The following is a 14,015-nucleotide window of genomic DNA, read 5'->3' on the forward strand; positions in this document are numbered from 1 at the left end:
GGTTAAGGTCTTAACTCTTACTCTGGCCTAATAGCTAAGGTCTTAACTCTTACTCTGGCCTAATAGCTAAGGTCTTAGACTTGTACTCTGGCCTAATGGTTAAGGTCTTAACTCTTACTCTGACCTAAAGGTTAAGGTCTTAACTCTTACTCTGGCCTAATAGCTAAGGTCTTAGACTCGTACTCTGGCCTAATGGTTAAGGTCTTAACTCTTACTCTGGCCTAATAGCTAAGGTCTTAGACTTCTACTATGGCCTACAGGTTAAGGTCTTAACTCTTACTCTGGCCTACTGGTTAAGGTCTTAACTCTTACTCTGGCCTACTGGTTAAGGTCCTAACTCTTACTCTGGCCTATTGGTTAAGGTCTTAACTCTTACTCTGGCCTAATAGCTAAGGTCTTAGACTCGTACTCTGGCCTAATGGTTAAGGTCTTAACTCATACTCTGGCATAATAGCTAAGGTCTTAGACTCGTACCCTGGCCGAATAGCTAAGGTCTTAACTCTTACTCTGGCCTAATAGCTAAGGTCTTAGACTCGTACTCTGGCCTACTGGTTAAGGTCTTAACTCTTACTCTGGCCTAATAGCTAAGGTCCTAACTCTTACTCTGGCCTACTGGTTAAGGTCTTAACTCTTGGTGTGGCCTAATAGCTAAGTTCTTAGACTCGTACTCTGGCCTACTGGTTAAGGTTTTAACTCTTACTCTGGCCTAATAGCTAAGGTCTTAGACTCGTACACTGGCCTAATGGTTAAGGTCTTAACTCTTACTCTGGCCTAATAGCTAAGGTCTTAGACTCGTACTATGGCCTAATAGCTAAGGTCTTAACTCTTACTCTGGCCTACTGGTTATGGTCTCACTCGTACTCTGGCCTAATGGTTAAGGTCTTAACTCTTCTTCTGGAATAATAGCTAAGGACTTAACTCTTACTCTGCCTGATAGCTAAGGTCTTAGACTCGTACTCTGGCCTGATGGTTAAGGTCTTAACTCTTACTCTAGCCTAATAGCTAAGGTCTTAGACTTGTAATATGGCCTACAGGTTAAGGTCTTAACTCTTACTCTGGCATACTGGTTAAGGTCTTACCTCTTACTCTGGCCTGCTGGTTAAGGTCCTAACTCTTACTCTGGCCTATTGGTTAAGGTCTTAACTCTTACTCTGGCCTAATAGCTAAGGTCTTAGACTCGTACTCTGGCCTAATAGCTAAGGTCCTAGACTCGTACTCTGGCCTAATGGTTAAGGTCTTAACTCTTACTCTGGCCTACTGGTTAAGGTCTTAACTTGTACTCTGGCCTAATAGCTAAGGTCTTAGACTCGTACTCTGGCCTAATGGTTAAGGTCTTAACTCTTACTCTGGCCTAATAGCTAAGGTCTTAACTCTTACTCTGGCCTAATAGCTAAGGTCTTAGACTCGTACTCTGGCCTACTGGTTAAGGTCTTAACTCTTACTCTGGCCTAATAGCTAAGGACTTAGACTCATACTCTGGCATAATAGCTAAGGTCTTAGACTCGTACACTGGCCTAATAGCTAAGGTCTTAACTCTTACTCTGGCCTCATAGCTAAGGTGTTAGACTCATACTCTGGCCTAATGGATAAGGTCTTAACTCTTGGTGTGGCCTAATAGCTAAGGTCTTAGACTCGTACTCTGGCCTACTGGTTAAGGTTTTAACTCTTGGTCTGGCCTAATAGCTAAAGTCTTAGACTCGTACTCTGGCCTAATGGTTAAGGTCTTAATTCTTACTCTGGCCTAATAGCTAAGGTCTTAACTCTTACTCTGGCCTAATAGCTAAGGTCTTAGACTCGTACTCTGGCCTAATAGCTAAGGTCTTAGACTTGTACTCTGGCCTGATAGCTAAGGTTTTAACTCTCACTCTGGCCTAATAGCTAAGGTCTTAGACTTGTACTCTGGCCTAATGGTTAAGGTCTTACCTCTTACTCTGGCCTAATAGCTAAGGTCTTAGACTCGTACTCTGGCCTACTGGTTAAGGTCTTAACTCTTACTCTGGCCTAATAGCTAAGGTCTTAGACTCGTACTCTGGCCTACTGGTTAAGGTCTTAACTCTTACTCTGGCCGAATAGCTAAGGTCTTAACTCTTACTCTGTCCTACTGGTTAAGGTCTTAACTCTTACTCTGGCCTACTGGTTAAGGTCTTATCTCTTACACTGGCCTAATAGCTAAGGTCTTAGACTCGTACTCTGGCCTAATGGTTAAGGTCTTAACTCTTACTCTGGCCTATTGGTTAAGGTCTTAACTCTTACTCTGGCCTAATAGCTAAGGTCTTAACTCTTACTCTAGCCTCATAGCTAAGGTCTTAGACTTGTACTCTGGCCTACTGGTTAAGGTCTTAACTCTTACTCTGGCCTAATAGCTAAGGTCTTAACTCTTACTCTGGCCTAATAGCTAAGGTCTTAACTCTTACTCTGGCCTCATAGCTAAGGTCTTAGACTCATACTCTGGCCTAATGGTTAAGGTCTTAACTCTTGGTGTGGCCTAATAGCTAAGGTCTTAGACTCGTACTCTGGCCTACTGGTTAAGGTTTTAACTCTTGGTCTGGCCTAATAGCTAAAGTCTTAGACTCGTACTCTGGCGTAATGGTTAAGGTCTTAACTCTTACTCTGGCCTAATAGCTAAGGTCTTAACTCTTACTCTGGCCTAATAGTTAAGGTCTTAGACTCGTACTCTGGCCTAATAGCTAAGGTCTTAGACTCGTACTCTGGCCTGATAGCTAAGGTTTTAACTCTCACTCTGGCCTAATAGCTAAGGTCTTAGACTTGTACTCTGGCCTAATGGTTAAGGTCTTAACTCTTACTCTGGCCTAATTGCTAAGGTCTTAGACTCGTACTCTGGCCTACTGGTTAAGGTCTTAACTCTTACTCTGGCCTAATAGCTAAGGTCTTAGACTCGTACTATGGCCTAATGGTTAAGGTCTTAACTCTTACTCTGGCCTAATAGCTAAGGTCTTAGGCTCGTACTCTGGCCTAATGGTTAAGGTCTTAACTCTTACTCTGGCCTAATAGCTAAGGTCTTAACTCTTACTCTGGCCTAATAGCTAAGGTCTTAGACTTGTACTCTGGCCTAATGGTTAAGGTCTTAACTCTTACTCTGACCTAAAGGTTAAGGTCTTAACTCTTACTCTGGCCTAATAGCTAAGGTCTTAGACTCGTACTCTGGCCTAATGGTTAAGGTCTTAACTCTTACTCTGGCCTAATAGCTAAGGTCTTAGACTTCTACTATGGCCTACAGGTTAAGGTCTTAACTCTTACTCTGGCCTACTGGTTAAGGTCTTAACTCTTACTCTGGCCTACTGGTTAAGGTCCTAACTCTTACTCTGGCCTATTGGTTAAGGTCTTAACTCTTACTCTGGCCTAATAGCTAAGGTCTTAGACTCGTACTCTGGCCTAATGGTTAAGGTCTTAACTCATACTCTGGCATAATAGCTAAGGTCTTAGACTCGTACCCTGGCCGAATAGCTAAGGTCTTAACTCTTACTCTGGCCTAATAGCTAAGGTCTTAGACTCGTACTCTGGCCTACTGGTTAAGGTCTTAACTCTTACTCTGGCCTAATAGCTAAGGTCCTAACTCTTACTCTGGCCTACTGGTTAAGGTCTTAACTCTTGGTGTGGCCTAATAGCTAAGGTCTTAGACTCGTACTCTGGCCTACTGGTTAAGGTTTTAACTCTTACTCTGGCCTAATAGCTAAGGTCTTAGACTCGTACACTGGCCTAATGGTTAAGGTCTTAACTCTTACTCTGGCCTAATAGCTAAGGTCTTAGACTCGTACTATGGCCTAATAGCTAAGGTCTTAACTCTTACTCTGGCCTACTGGTTATGGTCTCACTCGTACTCTGGCCTAATGGTTAAGGTCTTAACTCTTCTTCTGGAATAATAGCTAAGGTCTTAACTCTTACTCTGCCTGATAGCTAAGGTCTTAGACTCGTACTCTGGCCTGATGGTTAAGGTCTTAACTCTTACTCTAGCCTAATAGCTAAGGTCTTAGACTTGTAATATGGCCTACAGGTTAAGGTCTTAACTCTTACTCTGGCATACTGGTTAAGGTCTTACCTCTTACTCTGGCCTGCTGGTTAAGGTCCTAACTCTTACTCTGGCCTATTGGTTAAGGTCTTAACTCTTACTCTGGCCTAATAGCTAAGGTCTTAGACTCGTACTCTGGCCTAATGGTTACGGTCTTAACTCTTACTCTGGCCTACTGGTTAAGGTCTTAACTCGTACTCTGGCCTAATAGCTAAGGTCTTAGACTCGTACTCTGGCCTAATGGTTAAGGTCTTAACTCTTACTCTGGCCTAATAGCTAAGGTCTTAACTCTTACTCTGGCCTAATAGCTAAGGTCTTAACTCTTACTCTGGCCTCATAGCTAAGGTCTTAGACTCATACTCTGGCCTAATGGTTAAGGTCTTAACTCTTGGTGTGGCCTAATAGCTAAGGTCTTAGACTCGTACTCTGGCCTACTGGTTAAGGTTTTAACTCTTGGTCTGGCCTAATAGCTAAAGTCTTAGACTCGTACTCTGGCCTAATGGTTAAGGTCTTAACTCTTACTCTGGCCTAATAGCTAAGGTATTAACTCTTACTCTGGCCTAATAGTTAAGGTCTTAGACTGGTACTCTGGCCTACTGGTTAAGGTCTTAACTCTTACTCTGGCCTAATAGCTAAGGTCTTAGACTCGTACTCTGGCCTAATAGCTAAGGTCTTAGACTCGTACTCTGGCCTGATAGCTAAGGTCTTAACTCTCACTCTGGCCTAATAGCTAAGGTCTTAGACTTGTACTCTGGCCTAATGGTTAAGGTCTTAACTCTTACTCTGGCCTAATAGCTAAGGTCTTAGACTCGTACTCTGGCCTACTGGTTAAGGTCTTAACTCTTACTCTGGCCTAATAGCTAAGGTCTTAGACTCGTGCTCTGGCCTACTGGTTAAGGTCTTAACTCTTACTATGGCCTAATATCTAAGGTCTTAGCTCTTACTCTGGCCTAATAGCTAAGGTCTTAACTCTTACTCTTGCCTGTTAGCTAAGGTATTAGACTCGTACTCTGGCCTATTGCTTAAGGTCTTAACTCTTACTCCGGCCTAATAGCTAAGGTCTTAGACTCGTACTCTGGCCTAATGGTTAAGGTCTTAACTCTTACTCTGGCCTAATAGCTAAGGTCTTAACTCTTGCTCTGGCCTAATAGCTAAGGTCTTAGACTCGTACTCTGGCCTAATAGCTAAGGTCTGAGACTTGTACTCTGGCCTGATAGCTAAGGTCTTAACTCTTACTATGGCTTAATAGCTAAGGTCTTAGACTTGTACTCTGGCCTAATGGTTAAGGTCTTAACTCTTACTCTGGCCTAATAGCTAAGGTCTTAGACTCGTACTCTGGCCTACAGGTTAAGGTCTTAACTCTTACTCTGGCCTAATAGCTAAAGTCTTAACTCTTACTCTGTCCTCCTGGTTAAGGTCTTAACTCTTACTCTGGCCTAATAACTAAGGTCTTAGATTCATACTCTGGCCTAATGGTTAAGGTCTTAACTCTTACTCTGGCCTAATAGCTAAGGTCTTAGACTCGTACTATGGCCTAATGGTTAAGGTCTTAACTCTTACTCTGGCCTAATAGCTAAGGTCTTAGGCTCGTACTCTGGCCTAATGGTTAAGGTCTTAACTCTTACTCTGGCCTAATAGCTAAGGTCTTAACTCTTACTCTGGCCTAATAGCTAAGGTCTTAGACTTGTACTCTGGCCTAATGGTTAAGGTCTTAACTCTTACTCTGACCTAAAGGTTAAGGTCTTAACTCTTACTCTGGCCTAATAGCTAAGGTCTTAGACTCGTACTCTGGCCTAATGGTTAAGGTATTAACTCTTACTCTGGCCTAATAGCTAAGGTCTTAGACTTCTACTATGGCCTACAGGTTAAGGTCTTAACTCTTACTCTGGCCTACTGGTTAAGGTCTTAACTCTTACTCTGGCCTACTGGTTAAGGTCCTAACTCTTACTCTGGCCTATTGGTTAAGGTCTTAACTCTTACTCTGGCCTAATAGCTAAGGTCTTAGACTCGTACTCTGGCCTAATGGTTAAGGTCTTAACTAATACTCTGGCATAATAGCTAAGGTCTTAGACTCGTACCCTGGCCGAATAGCTAAGGTCTTAACTCTTACTCTGGCCTAATAGCTAAGGTCTTAGACTCGTACTCTGGCCTACTGGTTAAGGTCTTAACTCTTACTCTGGCCTAATAGCTAAGGTCCTAACTCTTACTCTGGCCTACTGGTTAAGGTCTTAACTCTTGGTGTGGCCTAATAGCTAAGGTCTTAGACTCGTACTCTGGCCTACTGGTTAAGGTTTTAACTCTTACTCTGGCCTAATAGCTAAGGTCTTAGACTCGTACACTGGCCTAATGGTTAAGGTCTTAACTCTTACTCTGGCCTAATAGCTAAGGTCTTAGACTCGTACTATGGCCTAATAGCTAAGGTCTTAACTCTTACTCTGGCCTACTGGTTATGGTCTCACTCGTACTGTGGCCTAATGGTTAAGGTCTTAACTCTTCTTCTGGCCTAATAGCTAAGGTCTTAACTCTTACTCTGGCCTGATAGCTAAGGTCTTAGACTCGTACTCTGGCCTGATGGTTAAGGTCTTAACTCTTACTCTAGCCTAATAGCTAAGGTCTTAGACTTGTAATATGGCCTACAGGTTAAGGTCTTAACTCTTACTCTGGCATACTGGTTAAGGTCTTACCTCTTACTCTGGCCTGCTGGTTAAGGTCCTAACTCTTACTCTGGCCTATTGGTTAAGGTCTTAACTCTTACTCTGGCCTAATAGCTAAGGTCTTAGACTCATACTCTGGCCTAATGGTTACGGTCTTAACTCTTACTCTGGCCTACTGGTTAAGGTCTTAACTCGTACTCTGGCCTAATAGCTAAGGTCTTAGACTAGTACTCTGGCCTAATGGTTAAGGTCTTAACTCTTACTCTGGCCTAATAGCTAAGGTCTAAACTCTTACTCTGGCCTAATAGCTAAGGTCTTAACTCTTACTCTGGCCTCATAGCTAAGGTCTTAGACTCATACTCTGGCCTAATGGTTAAGGTCTTAACTCTTGGTGTGGCCTAATAGCTAAGGTCTTAGACTCGTACTCTGGCCTACTGGTTAAGGTTTTAACTCTTGGTCTGGCCTAATAGCTAAAGTCTTAGACTCGTACTCTTGCCTAATGGTTAAGGTCTTAACTCTTACTCTGGCCTAATAGCTAAGGTCTTAACTCTTACTCTTGCCTGTTAGCTAAGGTATTAGACTCGTACTCTGGCCTAATGCTTAAGGTCTTAACTCTTACTCCGGCCTAATAGCTAAGGTCTTAGACTCGTACTCTGGCCTAATGGTTAAGGTCTTGACTCTTACTCTGGCCTAATAGCTAAGGTCTTAACTCTTACTCTGGCCTATAGCTAGGGTCTTAGACTGGTACTCTGGCCTACTGGTTAAGGTCTTAACTCTTGCTCTGGCCTAATAGCTAAGGTCTTAGACTCATACTCTGGCCTAATAGCTAAGGTCTGAGACTTGTACTCTGGCCTGATAGCTAAGGTCTTAACTCTTACTATGGCTTAATAGCTAAGGTCTTAGACTTGTACTCTGGCCTAATGGTTAAGGTCTTAACTCTTACTCTGGCCTAATAGCTAAGGTCTTAGACTCATACTCTGGCCTACAGGTTAAGGTCTTAACTCTTACTCTGGCCTAATAGCTAAGGTCTTAACTCTTACTCTGTCCTCCTGGTTAAGGTATTAACTCTTACTCTGGCCTAATAACTAAGGTCTTAGACTCATACTCTGGCCTAATGGTTAAGGTCTTAACTCTTACTCTGGCCTAATAGCTAAGGTCTTAACTCCTACTCTGGCCTCATAGCTAAGGTCTTAGACTCGTACTCTGGCCTACAGGTTAAGGTCTTAACTCTTACTCTGGCCTAATAGCTAAGGTCTTAGACTCGTACTCTGGCCTAATGGTTAAGGTCTTAATTCTTACTCTGGCCTAATAGCTAAAGTCTTAGACTCGTACTATGGCCTACAGGTTAAGGTCTTAACTCTTACTCTGGCCTACTGGTTAAGGTCTTAACTCTTACTCTGGCCTATTGGTTAAGGTCTTAACTCTTACTCTGGCCTAATAGCTAAGGTCTTAACTCTTACTCTGGCCTAATAGCTAAGGTCTTAGACTCGTACTCTGGCCTACTGGTTAAGGTCTTAACTCTTACTCTGGCCTAATAGCTAAGGTCTTAGACTCATACTCTGGCATAATAGCTAAGGTCTTAGACTCGTACACTGGCCTAATAGCTAAGGTCTTAACTCTTACTCTGGCCTCATAGCTAAGGTCTTAGACTCATACTCTGACCTAATGGTTAAGGTCTTACCTCTTGGTGTGGCGTAATAGCTAAGGTCTTAGACTCGTACTCTGGCCTACTGGTTAAGGTTTTAACTCTTGGTCTGGCCTAATAGCTAATGTCTTAGACTCGTACTCTGGCCTAATGGTTAAGGTCTATACTCTTACTCTGGCCTAATAGCTAAGGTCTTAACTCTTACTCTGGCCTAAATAGTTAAGGTCTTAGACTGGTACTCTGGCCTACTGGTTAAGGTCTTAACTCTTACTCTGGCCTAATAGCTAAGGTCTTAGACTCGTACTCTGGCCTAATAGCTAAGGTCTTAGACTCGTACTCTGGCCTGATAGCTAAGGTCTTAACTCTCACTCTGGCCTAATAGCTAAGGTCTTAGACTCGTACTCTGGTCTAATAGCTAAGGTCTTAGACTCGTACTATGGCCTAATGGTTAAGGTCTTAACTCTTACTCTGGCCTAATATCTAAGGTCTTAACTCTTACTCTGGCCTAATAGCTAAGGTCTTAACTCTTACTCTGGCCTGTTAGCTAAGGTATTATACTCGTACTCTGGCCTAATGCTTAAGGTCTTAACTCTTACTCCGGCCTAATAGCTAAGGTCTTAGACTCGTACTCTGGCCTAATGGTTAAGGTCTTAACTCTTACTCTGGCCTAATAGCTAAGGTCTTAACTCTTACTCTGGCCTATAGCTAGGGTCTTAGACTGGTACTCTGGCCTACCGGTTAAGGTCTTAACTCTTGCTCTGTCCTAATAGCTAAGGTCTTAGACTCGTACTCTGGCCTAATAGCTAAGGTCTGAGACTCGTACTCTGGCCTGATAGCTAAGGTCTTAGACTTGTACTATGGCCTACAGGTTAAGGTCTTAACTCTTACTCTGGCCTAATAGCTAAGGTCTTAACTCTTACTCTGGCCTCATAGCTAAGGTCTTAGACTCATACTCTGGCCTAATGGTTAAGGTCTTAACTCTTGGTGTGGCCTAATAGCTAAGGTCTTAGACTCGTACTCTGGCCTACTGGTTAAGGTTTTAACTCTTGGTCTGGCCTAATAGCTAAAGTCTTAGACTCGTACTCTGGCCTAATGGTTAAGGTCTTAACTCTTACTCTGGCCTAATAGCTATGGTCTTAACTCTTACTCTGGCCTAATAGTTAAGGTCTTAGACTCGTACTCTGGCCTAATAGCTAAGGTCTTAGACTCGTACTCTGGCCTGATAGCTAAGGTTTTAACTCTCACTCTGGCCTAATAGCTAAGGTCTTAGACTTGTACTCTGGCCTAATGGTTAAGGTCTTAACTCTTACTCTGGCCTAATTGCTAAGGTCTGAGACTCGTACTCTGGCCTACTGGTTAAGGTCTTAACTCTTACTCTGGCCTAATAGCTAAGGTCTTAGACTCGTACTATGGCCTAATGGTTAAGGTCTTAACTCTTACTCTGGCCTAATAGCTAAGGTCTTAGGCTCGTACTCTGGCCTAATGGTTAAGGTCTTAACTCTTACTCTGGCCTAATAGCTAAGGTCTTAACTCTTACTCTGGCCTAATAGCTAAGGTCTTAGACTTGTACTCTGGCCTAATGGTTAAGGTCTTAACTCTTACTCTGACCTAAAGGTTAAGGTCTTAACTCTTACTCTGGCCTAATAGCTAAGGTCTTAGACTCGTACTCTGGCCTAATGGTTAAGGTCTTAACTCTTACTCTGGCCTAATAGCTAAGGTCTTAGACTTCTACTATGGCCTACAGGTTAAGGTCTTAACTCTTACTCTGGCCTACTGGTTAAGGTCTTAACTCTTACTCTGGCCTACTGGTTAAGGTCCTAACTCTTACTCTGGCCTATTGGTTAAGGTCTTAACTCTTACTCTGGCCTAATAGCTAAGGTCTTAGACTCGTACTCTGGCCTAATGGTTAAGGTCTTAACTCATACTCTGGCATAATAGCTAAGGTCTTAGACTCGTACCCTGGCCGAATAGCTAAGGTCTTAACTCTTACTCTGGCCTAATAGCTAAGGTCTTAGACTCGTACTCTGGCCTACTGGTTAAGGTCTTAACTCTTACTCTGGCCTAATAGCTAAGGTCCTAACTCTTACTCTGGCCTACTGGTTAAGGTCTTAACTCTTGGTGTGGCCTAATAGCTAAGGTCTTAGACTCGTACTCTGGCCTACTGGTTAAGGTTTTAACTCTTACTCTGGCCTAATAGCTAAGGTCTTAGACTCGTACACTGGCCTAATGGTTAAGGTCTTAACTCTTACTCTGGCCTAATAGCTAAGGTCTTAGACTCGTACTATGGCCTAATAGCTAAGGTCTTAACTCTTACTCTGGCCTACTGGTTATGGTCTCACTCGTACTCTGGCCTAATGGTTAAGGTCTTAACTCTTCTTCTGGAATAATAGCTAAGGTCTTAACTCTTACTCTGCCTGATAGCTAAGGTCTTAGACTCGTACTCTGGCCTGATGGTTAAGGTCTTAACTCTTACTCTAGCCTAATAGCTAAGGTCTTAGACTTGTAATATGGCCTACAGGTTAAGGTCTTAACTCTTACTCTGGCATACTGGTTAAGGTCTTACCTCTTACTCTGGCCTGCTGGTTAAGGTCCTAACTCTTACTCTGGCCTATTGGTTAAGGTCTTAACTCTTACTCTGGCCTAATAGCTAAGGTCTTAGACTCGTACTCTGGCCTAATGGTTACGGTCTTAACTCTTACTCTGGCCTACTGGTTAAGGTCTTAACTCGTACTCTGGCCTAATAGCTAAGGTCTTAGACTCGTACTCTGGCCTAATGGTTAAGGTCTTAACTCTTACTCTGGCCTAATAGCTAAGGTCTTAACTCTTACTCTGGCCTAATAGCTAAGGTCTTAACACTTACTCTGGCCTCATAGCTAAGGTCTTAGACTCATACTCTGGCCTAATGGTTAAGGTCTTAACTCTTGGTGTGGCCTAATAGCTAAGGTCTTAGACTCGTACTCTGGCCTACTGGTTAAGGTTTTAACTCTTGGTCTGGCCTAATAGCTAAAGTCTTAGACTCGTACTCTGGCCTAATGGTTAAGGTCTTAACTCTTACTCTGGCCTAATAGCTAAGGTATTAACTCTTACTCTGGCCTAATAGTTAAGGTCTTAGACTGGTACTCTGGCCTACTGGTTAAGGTCTTAACTCTTACTCTGGCCTAATAGCTAAGGTCTTAGACTCGTACTCTGGCCTAATAGCTAAGGTCTTAGACTCGTACTCTGGCCTGATAGCTAAGGTCTTAACTCTCACTCTGGCCTAATAGCTAAGGTCTTAGACTTGTACTCTGGCCTAATGGTTAAGGTCTTAACTCTTACTCTGGCCTAATAGCTAAGGTCTTAGACTCGTACTCTGGCCTACTGGTTAAGGTCTTAACTCTTACTCTGGCCTAATAGCTAAGGTCTTAGACTCGTGCTCTGGCCTACTGGTTAAGGTCTTAACTCTTACTATGGCCTAATATCTAAGGTCTTAGCTCTTACTCTGGCCTAATAGCTAAGGTCTTAACTCTTACTCTTGCCTGTTAGCTAAGGTATTAGACTCGTACTCTGGCCTATTGCTTAAGGTCTTAACTCTTACTCCGGCCTAATAGCTAAGGTCTTAGACTCGTACTCTGGCCTAATGGTTAAGGTCTTAACTCTTACTCTGGCCTAATAGCTAAGGTCTTAACTCTTACTCTGGCCTATAGCTAGGGTCTTAGACTGGTACTCTGGCCTACTGGTTAAGGTCTTAACTCTTGCTCTGGCCTAATAGCTAAGGTCTTAGACTCGTACTCTGGCCTAATAGCTAAGGTCTGAGACTTGTACTCTGGCCTCATAGCTAAGGTCTTAGACTCATACTCTGGCCTAATGGTTAAGGTCTTAACTCTTGGTGTGGCCTAATAGCTAAGGTCTTAGACTCGTACTCTGGCCTACTGGTTAAGGTTTTAACTCTTGGTCTGGCCTAATAGCTAAAGTCTTAGACTCGTACTCTGGCCTAATGGTTAAGGTCTTAACTCTTACTCTGGCCTAATAGCTAAGGTATTAACTCTTACTCTGGCCTAATAGTTAAGGTCTTAGACTGGTACTCTGGCCTACTGGTTAAGGTCTTAACTCTTACTCTGGCCTAATAGCTAAGGTCTTAGACTCGTACTCTGGCCTAATAGCTAAGGTCTTAGACTCGTACTCTGGCCTGATAGCTAAGGTCTTAACTCTCACTCTGGCCTAATAGCTAAGGTCTTAGACTTGTACTCTGGCCTAATGGTTAAGGTCTTAACTCTTACTCTGGCCTAATAGCTAAGGTCTTAGACTCGTACTCTGGCCTACTGGTTAAGGTCTTAACTCTTACTCTGGCCTAATAGCTAAGGTCTTAGACTCGTGCTCTGGCCTACTGGTTAAGGTCTTAACTCTTACTATGGCCTAATATCTAAGGTCTTAGCTCTTACTCTGGCCTAATAGCTAAGGTCTTAACTCTTACTCTTGCCTGTTAGCTAAGGTATTAGACTCGTACTCTGGCCTATTGCTTAAGGTCTTAACTCTTACTCCGGCCTAATAGCTAAGGTCTTAGACTCGTACTCTGGCCTAATGGTTAAGGTCTTAACTCTTACTCTGGCCTAATAGCTAAGGTCTTAACTCTTACTCTGGCCTATAGCTAGGGTCTTAGACTGGTACTCTGGCCTACTGGTTAAGGTCTTAACTCTTGCTCTGGCCTAATAGCTAAGGTCTTAGACTCGTACTCTGGCCTAATAGCTAAGGTCTGAGACTTGTACTCTGGCCTGATAGCTAAGGTCTTAACTCTTACTATGGCTTAATAGCTAAGGTCTTAGACTTGTACTCTGGCCTAATGGTTAAGGTCTTAACTCTTACTCTGGCCTAATAGCTAAGGTCTTAGACTCGTACTCTGGCCTACAGGTTAAGGTCTTAACTCTTACTCTGGCCTAATAGCTAAAGTCTTAACTCTTACTCTGTCCTCCTGGTTAAGGTCTTAACTCTTACTCTGGCCTAATAACTAAGGTCTTAGACTCATACTCTGGCCTAATGGTTAAGGTCTTAACTCTTACTCTGGCCTAATAGCTAAGGTCTTAGACTCGTACTATGGCCTAATGGTTAAGGTCTTAACTCTTACTCTGGCCTAATAGCTAAGGTCTTAGGCTCGTACTCTGGCCTAATGGTTAAGGTCTTAACTCTTACTCTGGCCTAATAGCTAAGGTCTTAACTCTTACTCTGGCCTAATAGCTAAGGTCTTAGACTTGTACTCTGGCCTAATGGTTAAGGTCTTAACTCTTACTCTGACCTAAAGGTTAAGGTCTTAACTCTTACTCTGGCCTAATAGCTAAGGTCTTAGACTCGTACTCTGGCCTAATGGTTAAGGTATTAACTCTTACTCCGGCCTAATAGCTAAGGTCTTAGACTTCTACTATGGCCTACAGGTTAAGGTCTTAACTCTTACTCTGGCCTACTGGTTAAGGTCTTAACTCTTACTCTGGCCTACTGGTTAAGGTCCTAACTCTTACTCTGGCCTATTGGTTAAGGTCTTAACTCTTACTCTGGCCTAATAGCTAAGGTCTTAGACTCGTACTCTGGCCTAATGGTTAAGGTCTTAACTCATACTCTGGCATAATAGCTAAGGTCTTAGACTCGTACCCTGGCCGAATAGCTAAGGTCTTAACTCTTACTCTGGCCTAATAGCTAAGGTCTTAGACTCGTACTCTGGCCT

The sequence above is a fragment of the Triturus cristatus genome, chromosome 7 (genome assembly GCF_964204655.1).
Source record: "Triturus cristatus chromosome 7, aTriCri1.1, whole genome shotgun sequence".
Lineage (NCBI taxonomy): Eukaryota > Metazoa > Chordata > Amphibia > Caudata > Salamandridae > Triturus > Triturus cristatus.